General features: G+C 40.6%; 1 protein-coding gene across 1 annotated transcript in view; it reads right to left on the bottom strand.

Moving 5' to 3' along the window:
* Positions 1 to 18,139, bottom strand: part of grm2a (glutamate receptor, metabotropic 2a) — a 49,714-nt gene extending 31,575 nt beyond the window's left edge. The window contains exon 1 of the mRNA XM_036531651.1: positions 17,407 to 18,139. The gene's annotated coding sequence lies outside the window, so the exon portion shown is untranslated. The remainder of the gene's footprint in view (positions 1 to 17,406) is intronic.
* Between the last annotated feature and the right edge of the window lie 3,892 nt (positions 18,140 to 22,031).

The following is a 22,031-nucleotide window of genomic DNA, read 5'->3' as shown; positions in this document are numbered from 1 at the left end:
TGTTATGTAGAATTTATATAAATATACATAATTTTACATAATAATATGTATATTTTGTAGATTCTATTCAACACAGAAATTCTAAGCTGTGCCGTTGTAACCACTAATGTCCCCAGTAGAATCAAAATACTTCTTTCCAATAAAAAAAACAAATCAAGTATTCCTCAGAAATATTATAATCAAAGATACATTCTGCCTTTCTGGGGGTATGCTGACCCCTCAGAGCTCAAGGCATAAAAAGACACTATTCTCCTCTATCTGACACTGATAAGTCCCAGCAGACACATTGGAACATCTTTGGGAAAGCCGTAATAAAACAGGGATCAGGGACGCAGCTGTCAGCCAAAAGAGAACACAAATGCCAATTCCAAGATCAATCTATCAAACTGTGGAGCTGGCCTGCCCTTCCTCCCTCTCCAATCCTCTCACTTTCCCCCAGTGGTTAATTAGAAGTGGCACGCTGTACAGAAACGCAATATGCACCCATACGTTTGCTGAGCAAATATTGCTGCCCTTCCCATGCCGTCTGTAAGCCAAGCTAGCTCACTGAGACAGTGGGTGTTATAATTAACTGCATCAGCAGGACCTGAGATTTTTTTTTATATTACACATAACCTTATATTGCTTATTATTGTTACATATACAGACTTTGTGTATGTTTAACAAATTTTGTTAAACATAACATGAAGAAACCAATTCAAAATTTTGAGGTGTTCAAGTGGATGTTCACTGCACTTTTAGATCTGTGTGCATTGCATAAATTCATGTCTATGCATACGATATTGGGGGAAAGGTAGCTTATTCAGCTAAAGAAGACACTCCCATCTGAAATGAACTTAATAAAGAATAACACACGAGATAAGGTCCTATTATTTTGCTATCCACCTGTGACACATTGAGCAACAACAACATCAAAACACAAGGTATGTCAAATTCACACCAGATCAAATCTGAGCAGAATGGGACATACAACATGGAGTGGAGTATACATACTAAACAGAATATAATTTTGGGTAATTTAATAATAGGTATTGAATTACTAATTTAAATGCAGGCTGTTGCACACTTTTTATCTTTTACAGTCTACAAATGTTTTCCTTGTATAAGTAATCACAAGAGCAACATGCCGCTGAAACAACAGAGAGATGTTTCATTTGATGTTTCATAGGTTATAAATGTACACCAATTGCCAATTCACCCGTAAGCTGTTGTATTGTATCTACAGCTCAACTCTACAAGAGAAAGGCTTTGCTTTGTCTTCTCCCATTAAAATTTACATCCAGACGTTGCTCCGAGTCTGTGAAATTGCACTGTCAATAATTACTTCTCTTACAGAAGTGTGTATTTAGGGCCGCTTACATAAATTGTGTTTGACTTATTGCCTCATTTGACTTAACTGGTGCCTCCCTGAGGCGAATCAGGTCGAGGACTTCTGCTTAGGAGCAGCGGCAGCTGTCCCCGTGCCTCCGGTTTCCCCACGGCTTCTCCGCGGTGCTGCCTCGCTGGGCTAAAACGCACACATCCTGTGAGACATCAGCGCGCCCCCTCGCAAAGATCAATGCGCTCATCTCGCCGAAATACATTCCTTCACTCATTAGGGTTCCTTCATCTAACCTCCCGTTGCCATGGAAACTCGCCAGCCGAGGTGGAAAGTGGGAAAGGGACGGGAGAGGAGCGGGCCAATTTTCCCATACAAAATTGTTCTTTCGGACGACTGAAAGATTCAGTTGTAAATTACTCTCTCTCCGACGGGCCATTTCTGTGAGGCCGGATTTCCCACAGTCGGTGTCACAGGCATGTGACCCCCTCCCCCCTTCAACCAAGACGTGATATTGTATTACATGATTTTTTTTTTTTATGAAAAACCCTGATCCAGGTCAATATATACAGCTCACATAGCATCCATCTTATTTTTAACAGCCAAACAGACTACTTAATTTGGGGAGATTTAACCATCCAATCAAAAGTCATTTCTAATCGGTGCACCACCCCCTCATCCCTCTTCCCCTTACATATAATGCACCTCCATGACTTGTGGTCAGTCATTTTGAAATCACTTGATTTTAAGGGAAAGCTGTTGGTACATAGGCCACTGATTCCACATCAATTTATGTTGCTTAATGCTGAGGTGTGCAGCCATCTCTGGCCATTTATTGACTGAAGTCGCAAACATTGCCAGTTGGATGTCTAATGTTAAATTATAGACATTTGCTGTTTAATTTGCTTTATGATTTGTCTTAAGATCTGTCTTTTTGGAACTTTTATTTATCTATCTAGTTATAAAACAATTATAATGTTGTAGATACTTTTCAAAACATATACCTGAACTAAACCTGACACACTTCATACATCATTTAAAAAAGCCCATTGCAGCTTTGCTGTAGGTCTGCACAGAGGAAGAAGTGTATTCAACATCTCCTTTATCTTAAAGTGTTACAATGAAACTGGGTCAAGACCATTTACCGACTCTGCCCAGCAAGGGGCCAAAATACAAGGGGCACCACCAAACAGTTTGTGTGAAAGTATGTAGCACACTTAACATCCTTTAAGTTTTACTTTATGAATATAAATACGTGTTTGCATTTGTGGCCCTTTATAAGCTTGCACACTACAAACATTTCTTTCAAATGAAATCTTGAAAAAAGCAACAAAAAGCATGACTGGGACACATGGATAGTTTGCTTCTAAATGCCTAATACAGTATCAACAACTGCAGTTTAGATCATTTAAAAATACATTGTTGATGTTTACTTGCTATAATCAATCGAGCTGTCAAAGGAGGCCAGCGTTGCCACACTGGGACAGGTTACAGTATGCACTAATGAGATTGTATTGGCACAGTATAACAACACCCTATTAAGCACAGTATAATTAAGCATTATACGAGTATTATATCCTCTTTGCAAGTACTGTACAAGTAAGCTATTGATGAGCACCGCATGTCCAAAAATATGTGAGCCAGTTGTAAATTATGGAAGGTTGAGTGCATATGACATGTGAGAAACGAATGTTGGTATATTTCATTAAAAAAGCCCTGGACACACATCACATCTACTGCCAGTCTATCTATAGTGTAAGAAAGGTGTATGGTTACATCTGTTATCTCTGAATCACGTTGCTTAAAAATACAGTCAGCAGTTACCATGAGGCTAAGACACAGTGGGCAACGTTTAATTGACTTTAGAAATCAAATAATCTTGCTCTGGCCTTTTCTGGAGCAGATGGACACAGTGTGAGTTTTGTATTGAACCAGGGCATAGAAACAGGCTCTTTAGGACAAGCTGGGAGACGCAGGTACTAATTAGGCCAAAAACACAGCCAGCAGACATAGCACCCTGCAACTTTATCTTGCCTGATGGCAGAAGGTAAGTATGGCCGAACTTGTTTAGAGCTCGGACTGTTCTGGCAAAACCAGGTTGCTGGCTGGAAGATATGTTAGTTGGCCAGTAAAGAGCAAATTTACTTCAGAACCAAGCTGAAAACCATTGTGCTTGCATAGTGATGAGAATACTGTGTTAGAGGAGGCACTTTCTTTCAGATGATACACCATGGTCAGTAAAGATCTCATGGCATTAATCATAAAGAGTGTGGCTCCTCAAGCATTTTGAGTAATTTTCCACCCAGGGTCTCTCAATGAGTTTAAACAAATCTCTCCTCTGTTCATCAGATGATATGTGGTGAGGAATATATTCTAAATTGGCTGCCATATATTACCCAGGTGGACAATACAGATTGGTGGTAAGTTGAGGTGAGTCACCCCTTCCTTGTAAAGGACATTGAAAACCTCAAAATGTGCTAAACAAATGCAAGCCATTATTATGGTTGTTATCATTAAAGAATGCACTGGTGGTTTGCCAACCATTTCTGATAATAACAGTGTTTAGATTACAGGCAGCAAGAGAAAGAAAGCCTGAAAAGGCTTGGATGCATTTACCTCTGTGGATCTCAATTTTCATTTTAGGTAATAATTGACATTTGACCAACCTCCAGCTGACAACACAGAACACCCATTCTTTTGAGGAATGTCAAATTCAATAACTCAGTGAAATTGTATGTAATATTGCCCTCCTAACCAACAAAATGTTCCTTCACAGAGTGCTTTGCATGACAACAATGCGAGTCATGGCGGAGACAGTGTAACGTGAAGCAGGTGCAATACAAGAGCAGTGAAACTCCCAACAGGGAAGAAATCCCCAGGAGAACTGGATAAAATATGATGTGGTTGAGCTTATCTGTGATAGGTGTGTCAACGGCATATACAGCTCTGTGCACGACACACTGTCATGTGTCCATGAAAGCCCTTTAAGTGCAGCTACAATGGGACAGGAAGATGGGTAGGACCACGCACAGAGGGAATGCCAGAGCACCAGAGCGGCTATGAAGTCTCTCCCTCTCTTTCTCTCTCTCTCGCTCTCTCTCTCTCTCTTTCCCTCTGTGTGTCTCTCTCTCTGTCATCATCGAATTCTGCTCTCAGGAGGGGCCATCATCACGCCTCTTGGTAGGCAGCTGACGGAACCTCCCCTCAGCCATCTCCTCAGAATCGCTCCCTCTGAAAAAAGCGAGTTCAAAAAGCGAGGCATCCAGCCTTGCAACGCTTTGAAGCTGCAGGCAGACACATCTACTCGAGCCTTGCGAGGTATGGGCCTAATACGCTTCATTATTATGGAGCTCCGTCTCCATCCCTCCTCTTCACTCAGGGTGTTTTCTTTGGTAAACTGCAGAACGCCTGATATACACCACATACAGTGTATGACAATCACATCCCTGAGATACGATTTCAATGCCGAGATAATATTTGAATTTTTTTTACAACCCATGCAAAATGGGAATGAAACATTCAGAAACAATGTGTTTTTTGTTAAAGGGAGCCTTTACATAATGATTTTTACACAATGACTACTCTACTGTGGCTTGCACATGAGCAGCTATATTTTTCTGTACAATATTTACATAAATGGATCTAGTAATGTGCTACTATCAGGTTAGTATTATTAGTTCTATTCATTTGTCACATTAATCTTTTCTCAAAGACAAAAATACTTTTCCTCCTAAGATTATTGATGCATGAATCATCATCTGTTAGCAACAAAACATTGGAAAGGGCTTATAATACATGTTACTCAATCTCTCCAGCCTGCACTGAACATGCTATAGTGTCCATAAATTAAAATCATATTGCATAGAATATATAGAGACAACCTTGATGTTTTAAACAGAGAAAGAAACTCTATTTAATCGTATGCATTGTCTCCATTGGGCTGCCCTTGACCTGTCTTAGACTGGGCAGATGCATTCAGTCAGTTGCATTAGGTAGCTGTCTCCACCGTAAACTGGAGTTCATCTGAACTGGGGTTTTCATTCATACCAACAAGGAGGTGCTTCGTCCATTTGCTCCCATCTATGTACAATTCATTCTTCACTATGGAAGTCATCCAATACATTATATTTTTAATTATATTTTGATTTATGTATTGGGATCAATTCCATTTCAGTTCAGTCAATTGAAGAAATATATTAAAATGCAATTGATTAATTAAAAATTGGCCTTCATTTTCTATAAATATTTTCAGCTCATGAATTGAATTTCAATTAATTCCCTGAACTGACTGAATTGAAATGGAATTGACTGCAACAGTATTGGATATATTCATATATATAATTATAATATATATAATTAAAAATCAGACAATAGGCATTCATAAAACCCAGCAATTTTTTCCAAAGACATGTCAAGGTAATGTTAAATATCAATGTTACATGCTGTCTTTTGAAATATAAGTAGACTAAGTGAACTTGCTAAGTTCTCCTTTAGCATTTTCACAGTTATTATCTGATTGAGAAGGCATAGTATTGGCTTAGTTTATGTAACTTACTGTGTATAACTGTTTGCTACTGTATGCAGACTATAAAATTAAAGGATTGAATAAAGCCAGGTTTCTGTAACTGTGTGTAGCTATTTGCACAATACCAACTTTAGCATTGTTATGCATTATGGTTTACTGGTAATAATTCATTATGAATATTTACAAAAGTGCATATATTGGTTGCTTTTTTCCTGTTATACCACAGCTAACATACCTGCAACAGAAATAATTCAGCAATGCTGTTAACTTGTATTTTCTACCATAATATGTTCATTGTTCAACTGAAACTGAATGTTGAACAGGCTTGTACATTAATCTGGAAGGTGATACGGCCACTTTAACTGGAATTGAGTATTTAAATAAGCATGGTGTTATCCATAATGTATCACAGTACTGTATTCATTCACAAACATGTTAAGTTGAATTTGCTTGGCATTCAATGGGGTATGCCTCCTGTTTTAGGGAGCAAAAGCTGTGCCTCCAAGCCCCTTACTGCAGACATATCAAGTTCCATGACGGGGGCAGTGAAAGATACCAATGAGGGAGGTCATGTGGGAGGTGGCGAGAAGAGGAGATGGGTGGGGCAGACAAGGGGAGAGGAGAAGAGAGAAAGGGAGGGAAGGAGAAGAAAGTATGGAGAAGGGTGAGGAAGAAAGGAGAGCAGAGGAAAGAGGACAAGAGACGAGGAAAGAGAAAGAGAGGAGGGGAGTTACAGGGGGTTTCACAAGGTGTGCATCTGTTTTGGTATTTGCATTCACATTCCCAGCATTAATATGGTAATGCTCCTGCTGGAGAAGAACGTCTATGAGGAGCTTGAGGTGGAAGCGACTGTAGAGAGTCCAGCCATAGCAGCCAAGCAGCTTGATCTCCACGCACTACAAAGACGACCCGCGTGTGCATGTAAATTCGAACGAGCGAGAGAGGCTTCCTCGAATGGTTTTCCAGACAACAAAGAGAACCATCCACGGGGAGGAAGGAGCCAGCATGCTAATGGAAAACGTGCCCTCCCTTGAGCTGTGTGCAATCTGATATCAAGCTCAGAAAAATGCAGTCGGAGCAGCGTCTGTCATAATCACACACGAAGATACAGTTAAGAAAGGGGGTTTCATTTTCTGAATGCCTGCTTTAATCTGACTAGACTTGTAAGCGCATTACAAATAACAAGTCTGTATACACGGCACGGTCTTTGTGCCCCTGATATTCCACACTATTTTTACCCTCCATAATTCCATCGGTGTGAAATCAGTTTGGAGATTATGATAGGAAGGCAGGGCACTCTCTGTGCAATATCCTTATTACCTCTGAGCTGAAGAGCCCCACAACTTCACATTCATCAAAACATGCCAATGTGTCATAGCCAAAAGCGGCCTTGCAGTAATGAATCTGAGTTCAGCAACAAGTTTAAAATTGCAGGTTGGCTTCATCCATTCAGCATATACGCTAACAGACAACATGGCAGACTTTCAAATCGCTTTTAATTTGAGGCTTCAGCTTGTCAACATTTCCTCCGGTATCCCTTCCTAACTATTGTGTTATGTGGCTCCAAAATGGCTCCCTCCCAATCACGGCTCCCGTTTCCACAGCTCAGAATAGACATGTCTCTTAGCCTGGCTGTCCCCTCATGTGACAACACATATCACCTCTCATCACTGTCACACTTGAGGGGCCTGCTGGCCCACCTGATTCTCCAGTGTATTTTTGTTTGAACCAAGCAAGAATCAACCGTGAACCTCTAGCCCTCTAACATATTACAAACAGTTAACAATCAGGCCAGGGACATGGTTAGTAAACCATCAGTTTCTGCAAATCTGTTCCAAACAAATGTATGTTACAAGATTGTTTGGGTTTATATATTTGTTGCGGATGGCCATTTGACTATCAAGAGATTGCGCATCCAAATTGTGTTTCAGCGTCTGTTTGTTTTGACTTTGTCATCTCCTGAATCAAACATCCTGGGACTGCTTTGGACTGTCCTGACTTTTGGACTACTGTGCAACAATGCATTCCACAATGCATGTGGGGAACTGAGCAATACCTCTGTCAAGGAGAAGATTTTTCTGTTTTTTAGCTCCAGCATATCCATTTGCCTTACAGAAACCCATTCGCTAGCATGCCCTTCCAACCTCTCTCAATGTTTCTCCTGGACGTTTTATTGCCTTTCGGGTATCCAGACCCACTAATCATTTGGATCATGTGATGGTGGTCCGGTTGGGACGGGGAGGAGTGAAGTTATCCCCACGGAGCTTGCCTTCAAAAGCATTTGTGGCTGTGGCAACGGCTTGGATGTTTGGTTTTTTTGTTCTCTTGCAGCAAGAGGCACTCTTTAGCTACCTGACAGACATGAATTCAGTACTATAAGTAAGGAGAGAGGTGGGGTCACTGAAAGGTTGTTATCAGCCTGTCTGTACTGCTCTCTCCAGCTGAACATCGGGTAGCTTTCCCAATTGAAAGGCAAACTATGATAACAAGCTTCTCCGCCATGGGAAAAACAGGGCCCTTTACTGTGATCTCAGTTCTACCAACAGCAGCACTAACTCTCCAGGTGAACAAACAAAAAGTCTATTTTTCTCAATGTTTACAAAATATACAATAACTTTAACTGTAATTGTTCTTCAACTAGAGGGATTTTGAAATGACATTTTAAAATGGCATTAGCATTTCAGCTTACAGCTCTGATATCACTTCATGTGTATTTTTTTTACATTTCTTTTTGTGGCAATTCACACAGTCTGGGGGAAGTTTAGGTCATTCCAATATTACACATTTTTACCATGTTATTAAGCCTTATCCAGAGCTGTAAAGGGTAGTGAAAACAGCTTCATCACAAAATAAAAAAGGGGTTTGCGAACTCCACCAAAACATAGAGAGGGCATTACAGAACTTCACGGATCAGATGTTCTCAGTCAAACAAGTGGCCATGTGCTGTCTGATACAGCCCATCTATCCTCTGTGAGGTTCAGAAGAGGTCTCTTTAAATGCGCAGGGAAAAATGAGGAAGAAACCCAACAAAGACCAGATCTTCCACTTCTCTCCTTCCCTTCCCATCCCAACATCTTGTGAGGACAGGACCCAGAGAAGGCACTTCAACCCCCCACTCACCCCCTGCTCCGTTCACTAATCACGCTTTGCAGCTCCATTCTTCCTTCAAGTATCCATCCCCTCTCTCTCCTCTTCTGTGAGCTCATTAGTGTCACGGCTTTGATTGTGGTTGACAGCGTGATGGATGTGCTGCCAGCGCAGGAGGCCTCGTGCCTTTGTTTCTCCAAGCTCTTTTCTGTCTATACATTATTCATTGAGCAATCAGCTGTGACAGGGCAGGGGCTGGCTTCTGGGCTTCCCTGACCCTGCCTCTCTTCTGCTAACTAAGCCCTGACGCATGCTGCCCCTCTGCCTCTCCGTCTCTGTCTCTCTCTCTCTCTCTCACACACACACACACACACACACACACACACACACCCATACACACACAAAGAGATACAGGTGCACACAGATACAGATACACACAAACACACAATTACAAATACACAGAGACAGAGATGCCCACACACAGAAACAGACACAAAAATAGAAAGATATGCTCATACTCAAACCCACATACAATACAAAATATACTTGCATCCTTAAATATAGATACAGACAAAGTACACACACATGTGAATGGACACAATCAAACACACACAAACAAACACACACACACACACAGCCCAGTAGGACTAATCCTGGACTACTCTATTGTCTCCAAGGGCATTATATTGGCTCAGTATCAAACACAAGAGAGATACCATGCCATCTCTTGTATGTCAATGTCCGAGATGTCTCATTCAAAAAAGGACCAAAAACTGCATGGAAATTGCTCACAAATGCATCTTTGTCAAGCCATATATGGAGGTACACTGTATATGGGTCTGAGAATTATGTTATCCACCAACAAAATTGTTCATTTAATAATGATAGGGACAGCAGGCACTAGAAATTAATATTCATCACATCACACATCAATGTATGATTCCAACATACACTGCCTGTGACATTAAACCCACTGACTAGATGTTGCACACCAGATGGCTAGAGCTATATACAGATATGTACAGACATAGTCAAACTGCCAAGTATTGTACATTTGAGTCATTTGCTTGATGCATCAATGTGTGAGAATTAAAGACACATTTGTACAGGGCCACAGCAAGACGTCTCCGCTTGAGATATCCCATCTGATGTGGTCATGGTCATTAATCATCCAGAAGTTTAATTACGATGATCTGGTAGCTAATAAACTAAAGATAACGATAAGCTGTCTCTGTAACAATAAAGAACAGGCCTTACTTTCATCCTCCAGGGCTGTCCTTTATGAAGCAATGGCCGAAATGAAGCAGAGGCGATCTGTATGCACAGAGACCTGCCTGGACCGACAGGGCTAGCACACACATTTTTTTACAGGTACAGATATGGCTCGGTACACCCATGTCTTTGCTTGATGACAGAGTGGCTCACCTGAGACGGTGAGTAAGACCTGTGGTATCGGGGGGTGATGACCCCAGGCTTGATCTCTCATTCTGTCACTCTGCCTCTACATCACCACTCTTCCAACAGCTCTCTTCCTCTGAGCTAATGCCACAGCAGCACATTGAGAGTGTCCAACCGGGGCTTACGTTTACATTTACATTTTGCCATTTATCAGAGCAATTCACAAAGAATACAAAGTGCATCTAATAAAGCCGCATACAGTGCTCTGTTTCATTATTATTATTAGTAGCAGTAGTAGTAGTACAATAATAATAATTATAATGTCTTTTTTTAAGCTGGCAGACACAACTGTCCTGAGCAACTTATAAATGAGTATAACGAGGTTATATATCATTGTTATGAGTTTCTTTCTTTTTTTCATTTATTTTTAGGGCAGACAGTCTTATCCTGAGCAATTTACAAGATGATTATGGCAGAATACATTAAGGACACATCACATCAGCAGCAAGAACAAGGAGGAATGTAGCTACAGAATAGCCTGCCACACAGTGATTGAGCATCAAGCTGCAAAAAAAAACTGCGCTGAGATGTAACAATTACCCTTAGGAGAAGCACACACAGAGTCCAACAATGATTTATAAGAGCAATATTGTGCCAGTTTCAGGTGGCACTAATTGCAGCTGGAAATGGGACTGGAATTAGGGTTTAGACTGGAAATGGCCCAGGACAAATAGCAGTGACATTGCTGATGGAGAAGGCGCAAAATATGCACAACAGACATTGATTTATCATAATGCAGCTCAGGACATGTCTAATTTGGAGAGGGGTGCTGGATGAATTCCATTAATGCATACCCATAAGTACTTATATTGTTTTTTCTGTTGTTGTTTCTGAGCAGCAGCTCAATGCTTTTGCCCCCTACTGTAAGCAACAATTGATACTGCATTCAGTAAAGCAGGTAGCTTCTGCCAAAGACTTCCCCTGTAATGCCAAGTGTGCAACAGCCATTGTGTGTCATTTTTGGTTGAAATTATTCATAATCATTCATTCATACCCCAAACCCAGACATAAATAATATTAATGTCAGTAAACACAGTGAGTCAGACATTGACCACAAAACTCTATTATCATATATTTAAACATCGGATTAAGAGAAATGTGTGAGGTGAATCTGCTCAAATTTGAGACAAAATTTTTAGTGACCACAATATGTTCAACAGCTGCTAATTACTCTTACTGGGAAAAATATGAGACCGTTATTGTAAAAAGTGGATGAACTGCGTTATGTTTTTCTCATATTGTGATTTGTCTGAGGTTTATTGTTTTTTGTGGTGTTTTGTCTCTTCTGATGCTGATGTTGAGCAAATGTCTTTTCATGGTATCCCTAGAACCACGGGTAGTTCCTCCAGGTTTTCACAGTATCGGGTTAACTACGCTCTGCTCTGCCCAGCCAATCACATTGCCGGGTTTGGTGCGGCTGTGCCGGGAGCAGATTATTATGCGATTTACGCCCCCGTGTCTAGGAGGATGTTGCCTCTCACGGAGGTGCCTCGGCTCACACCACCCCAGTCTTTGGAGATCACAGGGATTTGAAGGAGGAAGGGACATGAGCCAATCTCCTGACTGACTGCTGCTTGCAGCAACCGACCCCATCCCCAGCAGCCAAAAACAGAAAAAAACACATTGGTACAGTACAGGTGATGTGGATCAGTCTTGGTCTGAAAGAAACTCAGGTGCACCAGGTTAGGCTCTGCCTGGAAGGATTGAAATAGAGGAAAAGAGAATAAATAATTGAAATTTACTAACAATGTCGCCTTCTTGAGAGCTGAGCTGCGCATCATTTTAATATAGTTCTCTGAGAATAAAATTAAAAGACAAAAATAGAGTAGTAAACACCAGTAGTAAGATGGGGGAGCCAATAGATCTAAAATTAATAGATCTAAAATGAGATCACCCATCCCCAATACTAACCAAAGGCATTTCATTAAAATCTTGATTCTGATCAAGAATCAGCTGCAAAGAGCTGAAAGTGCCCATAACGCATTGTGGACATAAAATATTTAAATTTGTTAATTTCCATTCAAATTTCTGCATATTTGTCTCATTACAATTCTAATTGACATATAGTCAGCTTTTGAATGATGTTGCTACATTGTCAGTCATTGGATAATAGAAGCTAATTATTCCTGTACTATAGTGCTGTGAATACTGTCTTGATTAGAGAATGGGTGTGTTTACACCCACATATTGGTATTTGGGTAAAACCAATTCAGCCAAAGGGGGAATTTTTCCATATGAAATATAGATCAATTTAATTTATGTGCAGAAATTATTCTTAAGGAAATGATCTCTGAAGGAAATCTACTGATATTGTTGCAATGCATACAAACGTAAAATATATTGTAAAGCACAGAGAAATATGTTGTTCAGTCCAAGAATATATTACAAATTTTACATACTACATATTATAATGCAAAGCAGAAATATCCTGCAATATACAAAAGTGGCAATAATTTACATATTTTCAATATATTGATTGAGCTACAAAAAATTATTCTTTGAAATGTAACATGTTATTTTTGTGTATGGGAAATTCATTAAGAATATTTTGGTAGATGCTCATTTGTTTACATAATCAATCTACCTGTGGTGTGTCATGTGGTATTGCCCAATAGGACTAAGGTATAAAGACAGCCACAGATGTTCATGGGGGTGGGGGTATCCTTTGTCTTTGTTGCAAAGGGTTATAGATTTTATTTGCTATGGCAGGTGTCAAGACACAGGCTCTTACCAAAGTTACAGTCGTATTTGAGGTGTCATGCTGTGAATTCTGAGCAGATTCACTGATCTTTAATGGTGAGTGGCTCGCCTGACGTGGGCACTGTTAAAGTGGATAAGCCAATTGAGTGTGTTTTTTTTAATGAGCAAATCTGCATGGGATTCCACAAAACGCGATATCCAAAAACATAGCCTTTGTCTGAGCATAAGGGCTCAGATGTGTAAACTGTTTACCCATTATTTTCCTGATTTGTTCAGAGAATTACTTTTCAAGCTAGAGCTATGATCCTGTTCAGAAAGTCAGAGTCTGGCACTGTTAAGTGTTGCTTTCCATTCATTTCAGTCCATCATTTCCATAATAATTTCCCTTCTTATCCCATGGATATGTTCTGTGGATTAGGTAGACCTCCATCCAAGTATGCTTCTCTTGTTATGCCTTGATTAAACTAATTTTCTTGTATTTTTGGGTTTTGCTGCATCCTTTCTAGCACCTCCTTTGTGTCCATGTCCATGGCACTCCTTGACTTTTTTTTCCTGATCATTTTAATCAAAGCCCACTCAACACCAAGGTCAAATCAAATCATGGCATTAAACCATCCAACACAATCACACACTCACTCATGCCCTCACCTATTAATTATACCACAAAATTTTGATACTGACAGTTGCCTTTTTGGGGTGGGAGAGAGGGCTGCAAACTCTAGCCTAATGATGTTTGAGTTTGAGTGTAGCTCGGTTCTTAGGGTGGAATTGAAGTGAATTCTTAGCCAGGCTCCAATACAGTAAGTCACCAAGGAAAAGATATTTTATGGTAGACCTGGGGTATAGTATCAGATAGTTTTGACTGCCAATGAAAGTTTCAGTTTAATTTAAATTGTATAGAGAAATCATTTTCCATTATGCACAAAACATGGTAATGTCAGTTATAATCATTGGGGGCAATATTCTGTTATTCTGTAATTGTTTATTTTATGCTTTGTTTGAACTGCAATGTTTCTGGTAATTAAGACAGCTGATGATGAGAGACTGAGGCTCCAACTCCAGCTCCACAATACGTGAATCTACCATGTGTTGTCATGTATCAAAACGTGATAATTGTCAGTTAGAGTGCCACTGATAACTAATGATGGCCCTAATCATTTTTGGGGTTCACAAAGCCTCACTGTCCACACACATGAGGTGACCACATTTTTCCCTTCATGTCACCTTCTGAAGAAAAGGAATATGTCTCTTGTTTTTGTGGTCAAATGCTACTCCAATTGCATGTTTTTTTTTTCCCAGCTACCTGTGTGGTACAATTAAACATTTGATTGACGGCTCATTAGATTGTCCAGCTGCTTGTTATTTATCCCCATCCTCCCCTGGATATGGCATCTCCACTAGATTCTGCAGGCAGTGGGGCCATGCAACCACACACATGCACTCACCATTCTGCCATCTTAGACTCAGCTTCAGTTAAATCGTACTGTATCTGGCTCTTTAGCTACTGAGACTAATCTTGCACATAATATGCTATTAAACCCCTCACAACCAACACTTACCAATATTATTCATGGGTATTAATTCATGTTTAAGTGCTAACAAAAACAAACTGGAAACTGGGAGGGGTGCGGGTCTGCATGCATTGGCAAAGGAACAACACTTCTGAATTATGTACCCCAGATTGTTTAAAATCACAAACAAAGCACATGCAAACAAGACAATTTGATGAGCGTGCACAGTCACACGCATTATGCTTTCTGAGGTTTGAAAAAAGAACAGATCATTTCCTGCTCTCCCACACATTCACACCTCGCATTTCCTCCAACAGCAGCAAGGGTTCAACTGATTTTAACGCTGAACAACCTCCTAGAAAGCTTTTGTTTTTGCAGTTGATGTGAACACTTCCACGAACACATGCTTATTCCATTTATTTATTTAACCAATTACATTGTTCTGCTTACTACTCTGCTTACGACACAAACCAGTGGTCTCACTCAGAGGCACTCCCATCACATTGCAGTTATCCCTCCTCTCAAAAATGTGTTTCTTTCCCTGCGTCCGTCAAGACATTGCACACTATAATTCACTTTGTCTAATCACTTCGTCACAAAAAACACAAGGGGTGCAACCTTGTATTATAGCAATCTGAGGTGCAAAAAATAACACAATGTTACACAATGCACAATACACCTGTTTAAACCCACAAGTCCGCACTGTGCTAAGACAATCCACTGTGCCCCATTTCAGCATCAGCCTTCAAAAGCATTTCTAAATATATTCAGCAACACTCAGTATGATGGTCCTCATTGTTTTTTTTTTCCAAGATCAAGAGTTGGGTATTTAAGACTAAACCTTTTTGTTTTGTTTCCTTTTCTTATCACCTTGTGGAATCATCTGAATTAGAGTGATATAATCTGCTTTCATCCAAATTAATTGTAGTCTTGCTTTAGATTTAACTCTGAACTTGTCTCAATGGCACATTCTCCAGAATTCAAACATCCATAATATCAAGAATAATTGCAAGGCACAATTATTTTAGCATTTCTCATTAGAGCAGAGACATCCTCACAAACAACTGCCCTATATGGAACAGATAAACAAGCATATGATCAAGAAAGATAATGCGCCATCTGAGAATGACAAAATTTTGTATCATCACAGCAAAACAGACTTTAAACTCTTGGAGAACAAACTTGTGATAGCTTCGCCCACGCTTAGCTTGAAAAGCAATTCTGTAGATACGTTTTTTTTTCCCTTCAAGACAGATAAACACCTAAATCTGAACAGCCTTGCTCAAAACCCCATATGTGTGTGACACACTGCTGTTGCTTTGCTGTGATGCGCATGTGATCTCGCACATGAACAGATGTATCCCCAGTTCTGGAGGAGCTCACTGCAAGAGAGCGAAAGCACGTTTCTTGTTCACTGACACATGTGAAGCGTATCAAGGCGAGGCACCAGTGCAGCAGACTACAGCATGCCTCCCTCTGATTGCAATGCCTCCGCATGCTCTTAAGACCCTAGTGGGAATGTGCAATGAATTCGCTTCCACTTGGGTGGAGACTGCACTCCTTCCTCCATGGTTAAGCGAGGAGAGAGATATAGACCAGGCAAATAGGCAAGCTTAGCTGCAGTGACACTGAGGGCAAGGAAACATGGCACGCGTCCATTTATAGTTTGCAAAGTGAGAGACAATGAGACACTAATTACATACCAATATAGCTTAGCAGACTGGAATAATATAAATAGCATGTAATCGCTGTTTTCCCTTAATGTTTTGCAAAGGCCTATCTAAACATATTTAAAAAAAACACATGTATGCATGTTTGCATTTTATATACACAGGGAGATGTGAAGACGTGAGACGTTTTTGTTGTGTCCCCCCCCCCAAAAAAAAAAAAATTAATTTGGGAATTGTAACATAATTTATGTTCACATGACTGTATGACTATCTCTATCGTGCTTTTGTTGAAATCTCCCACCGCTCTTTTCTTAATCTTGTTCGGAGTTTTAACAAGACCTGGCCGTCCGCACGTCAGGGATTGTTTGTAATGCCTCAGTGTCTATTCATACCGCTGCATCCGGCTGCACTGGGCATAGCAAAACGCTTTCCTGATTCGATTAGCCAACTCCCATACAACTTTTCTTGCTTTTGGTGCCACGGGAACACGTTATATACGCTGACATTTGCCTCTGTTTCTGTCCAAGTGATGGTTAAAAAATATCAGAACTATCTATACTCTGTATCGGGAAGAAAACGTTTATTTACATACGATATCACTCTGAAACGTGCGCATGGTTACAAAGATTCAGATCAGTCGCACTTGTAGTAAGGTGCGTCGTCGATGACTTGGTGATACAAACTCAGTAATCTTACTGCCGTATTGGGTAAACCGTGCCCTCGTTATGACACCATTAATGAATTAAAATATAACAATGCATATGCATATATTTTAAATATATCCGTCTAGCAAATTGGTAAAGTGCCTCAGTCCTGAAATAATAAAAATAAAACTCAGATATCCCCGCTGTCATAAATCTCATTCAAGACGTGAATATGTTCGGCGTAAAAATACATAAAGGACTGTACCACTTAAAACAGTTCATTGCCATAGATATCTTCTCTAAATCTGATAACGTTTGGTCGGCAGCTGTTGTTATTAAATATTCTGATTTCCTCGCTGTTAGGTGCAGTCTCGAGGCAGCGAATTTCACAGCCGTGTGCGCATGGGTATAGTGTCTAACGTGAGGGCACAGTTTCAATGTATAAGTTTGTAATGCAAAATACAAGTGCAGAAGAAACTGAAGTCGTTCTTACCTTTTGATTATGAAGTTATGTTTCTCTGAGAAATCAAACTATTCCAAGTTCAGACCCTTACGCCAAATGGATCAATGAGTTCGCTTTCGTCCGAATTCGGTTCGCGGCTTTTGATTACGTTATTGCTGCAAGTGGACAATACAGGGAAAATTCTATTTCTCTCGGTCTGTAGATACGGAAAGTTGTGGGGTCTGGAAACAGCTGCCGGGGTTAGTACCTGTCCGTGGTGCTGAAGCAGCTTACCTACAGGAATGGCAGATTCCTTGAGATCGTGTGCGTTTCAGTGTTCTTAAGTCTCGCAACTACTCGGCTCTCCAATTGCACTGTAGTAAAATACTCAACTCAAATCAAATGTATCCTGCGGACCAACACCTCTGTGTTAGCCTGGAAAAATAATCCTGATTCGATGATAAAGATCGGGCTCTCAGACCGAGTTGTTCTGCACGTTGACAGCGTGGTGCACTGCTAAAGCCGCTGATATAATTCGCAGTAGATTTCTTTTTATTGTAGTTGGTGTCCGGTGATGGTCTCTTCTTTTGTCCTCCTAATTCGTAAGTTCAGTTTAGAACAGACGTGCCCACTTCACACGTGCGATTTCTCATGGTTACCGGTAGCGCGCAGCGCTTCTTACTGACGGAGACTCCGAAATGGTTTGTGAGAAGGTTCAAGCGGCTGACTGTCTAGCGGCAGTGCACATTTCCTTCGACGATACTCAGAGCCCTGTTGTCATTTCAAGTTCTTACTCTCCCTGTATGAAAGATTGATTTTGTTTTGAAGGACAATAAGCCAATGTTATTCTGAGCTTGTTGATTAGCGCTTTCCCTTTGTCAATGAAACTTAAACAGACCCTTTGTCTAACTAAAACTACTCTTTGAACCCTAACTATGCTTTCCTGTTGTAATTATGTATGTTAAATATCGAATCCGATTGTTTGTAAGCCTAAAATGAATTTCCTTAGTTTCCTGTGCACCGCGCATATTTCAGAGAAACGCAGACAACTGCGCTGGTTTTGTTCAAGTGGAATGTATAAACTTCATAGGACCAAATCTTTGGAGATTTCCCGAAAGCGGTAGCAGGGTTGCTAGTGTCGTTCTATTTCTGGCCCATGCACGAGTTCGGACTTGGCCTATCCCAGCTGCTTACCCATCGTGTGTGGAGCGGACTCGTTGATAAATATCAGATGTCATGACAACAAAAGACACATTACATGAAAGGAGGAGCTAACACATACGCATGCATCGGGCATATATTGTCACAAGATATCCGTTCCAAATGGATCACAATTAAATACCACAGGAAGTAGGCTATCGTTATCCCATGTCTCCTTATCACTTGTGGCAGCACATCCAGTTGTGGGCGTAAGGTCAAATTATTGTAAAAACATAGCACACACTTCATTCCGTCTTGGGCTTCCAACGAACATCGTCGTTACACTGTTCCACAAATCCATTAATAATACTTATAGTTCTAACAGGTCCAGTAAGATTTTCATCCTCTCGTTTATCTAGACACCGTTTGATGTCGCATCTTGCCAACTTCATGAGTGTGTATGTTTAGAGAAGTGTTAAGCAACGAGTTTTGCTACAATCTGCAAAACCACCCCGTTGAAATAAGCAAATATGTAGGCATCTTAATTTTGACCCACGTGACATTAATAATTAACTGCATCTTGCCCTACGCAACAGCAGTCAAAGTAGTATTATCCTTTGTTTAAAAGCGGCAAACCATAAATGATTCATGATTAGTAGTTACGCGGAATTGCAAACTGACAGTACATTCTACTACTGCAGATAGTACTTTACGTGTGTACACTCCAGAGTATGTTCACATGCGGTGAGGATAAAATCTCTTTTGGCTTTCCAGGGCGTGATTGTTTGGATGAGAGATGGGCGTTGGCAATCGTCCCGTCTTAACACAAGAACTTTGAACTAAATAGTGTTAGAAACATAGATCCATTTTAGTATAAAACGAAAAAGGTTTTCTGGTAAAATGTTGCTATTTATTTGTCCTTGAACGGAACAGTCCACATTTTAAGGACTGTGGAAAAAGTATAAGAGTGAGTTGACTACGCGATTAAACTAAGAGATAGTCGTTCCATTTATTTACGTGCGTGTCTGAGAAAGAAACTACACATTCAACGTCCACTCGCGTACACCATTGTTAGCAAGTTTCCGTTCACTGTGGTATGTAATGCTTGTAGACTGGAGCGGTATGAGTAATGGTGTCGGCGAGTCATTCCCAAAAGGTTATATGCATGGGTTTTATTTGACCTCTTTGAGGATGTGGGCATGGTTTAAGGCTACTAAATGTAAATAAAACATGTGCCCACACAGAGACAGAAAGGTAATAAATTAGGTATCGCTGAATAACCTTTTTTAAACTTAAGAGACATTTTTAAAATATAAGGATTTCGAATTATGTACCTTCATTCTTCTTTTGAATTGAATTGTAGGTGACTTTAAATAATGAATAGGTTTGCTGAATTCGTTATGCTTTACGCACGATGTTTTTTATCTCGCATTCAAGGGTTCTGGCAGTGGACATATATGAAAATGAAGTTCTGACACCTTTTTAATTGAAAACAAACGCACATACGATTTCCCTACGAGCGTGCAGCGCAGAGCTGCCGACCTCTACAGAAGTCGGGGGAAATCCCTTTAATCTTAAACTGGTACAAACGCGTCTGCGTGAATGGCAGTTGCTTTCCACTTCAAATTATGTGACTCCGCGTGACTGAGCATGCCCAACTCTCCCCTCCTCTACCCTCACCTCCCCTCGAAGTGCGAACCCCGGAGACGTGTCACTGGGCCTGCTCCATCCCGTCCCGACCACACAGCCCCAAAACCGCGCGTCCAGGGGCGTCCGATGGAGGAAAGAAAATAAATTTCCATGTCCACCCAGGAGAAAACACAGTCTTAAAATAGGTGAATAATCCTGAGGTGGGGGTGTATGGGAATAGGGGGGTGTGCTTCTGAGAAATTTTACCTCTCTGTAGAGTAACGGATAGAAATGCGACTCAGATGCTGGGATTACACGCCTCCTTTGACTGCCCAGCCATGTGGAAGGGAGGCATGCCGGATGCACTGCGGGAACCGTGTAGGAAGGCTCAACATGTGGCAGGAGAGAGTCCGCACGGAGCGCCGTCAGTCCGGGAGGGGACAGCAGTAAATGCATCAGATTGTCACGTGCTGCTCCCCTCTCGCCGTCGGTGCCGGGGGCGGCTAATAAATGAAAGGTCATGGCTGCCTCGCTGTCCATATTTAGCTATTTTCAGTCGAATTACGCCTTGAAAAATATCGAGAGCGAGGAATGGAGAGGTGATGAATTCGATATAATTTTTAACCGTTAAGAGAAAACGACACCGGGCCTACAACCTCCATCTGTCATTGCGTAATTGAAGGTTTTGTGGCATCATTCTTTTTTCATTGCCAGAGGCAAAGGTTGCAGATATCATAGAAGGACTCTCGATGCCTGTTCCTGGAATTGGTTCACCCATCACTCAGCCTTTATGAATGAAGACACAGACAATTGCGAACATAACAACGACTGGAGAGCGCATGCATTGTATAACCCACAGAGAGACAAAGATTTGGCTGTTTCGAAATAAGCTTCATTTTCTGTCTTTATAAGCACTTTCTTACTTCCGGAAAAACGGGCTGAATATTTTTGAATAAAGACAAAGGAACTTTTTGCCCACACACCGTAGTAAGTAGCCTAATGACTAACTTTCTCCCGTTCTTGCATAATTTGCTTTTCCACGGCACAAAGGGACTAATTTTCTCCTTAAATAGGTTTTAAAAATGAATGTTACAATAGCAGGGATGCTTGAGGGTAGCAGAGAGTTCAGATAAGAGCTTGCCAATTAATACCCACAAAATTATACTTAAAATTTTAATTTACAGCGTGACTTCCTGTCTTGCGGTCAGTATGGCAAACAAACCTGAGTCAGCAAAGGACAGCTTTAGACTTCGTCCGCATTTAGAAGTGCGAAGGAGAAACAGAGAGATATAAATAATTGGTTAAAAAAATAAAATAAAAGGTAACAGAATTTTGCATTGCTGGTTTTATCCCATTAGGTAACTGCGGTGGTAACCTTCATGGACTATACTGTATTAGGCTATATTGCTGCGCCATAAAGTATTTAAATCTATAGATCTAGGTTTTACCTAGTAAAATGGTGTTCAAAAATTATATATTCCATTGTGTGACCACTCGGTTATTTTTTATTTATTTACTGAAGGAATACTTACATTCGGCACAGGAGGGCGCTAACATTTCCACTTTTGCGCAACAACAGTAAAATACTACAAAGCCTATTATTAACAATGGATGCAGTACTTGCTAACAGATCCCTGAAGGCTAAGACGATGCTGCTTTCTCTGTAAATCACTGTTCATTTAGGAATAGCACTAAATCCGTATAGGTTAAAAATGTCAAGTTTTGTCCTTTGTTTGGTATTATTTCAGTGGTCCCATATTCTGGTGTTTTCTTTTGTCGTGTTCGTTTATTACGCAAACTTAAAACTACTAGATTACACATGTATCCGGGCAGCTGTGGCATAAGAAATATGGAGGGCAGAAAAAATGTACACATTATCCTTTTTGAAGGAATTAATATCTGAACAT

Source organism: Megalops cyprinoides, chromosome 6 (genome assembly GCF_013368585.1).
Source record: "Megalops cyprinoides isolate fMegCyp1 chromosome 6, fMegCyp1.pri, whole genome shotgun sequence".
NCBI lineage: Eukaryota > Metazoa > Chordata > Actinopteri > Elopiformes > Megalopidae > Megalops > Megalops cyprinoides.
The sequence above is the reverse complement of the archived record's forward strand: the minus strand, read 5'-3'. Positions and strand labels throughout refer to the sequence as shown.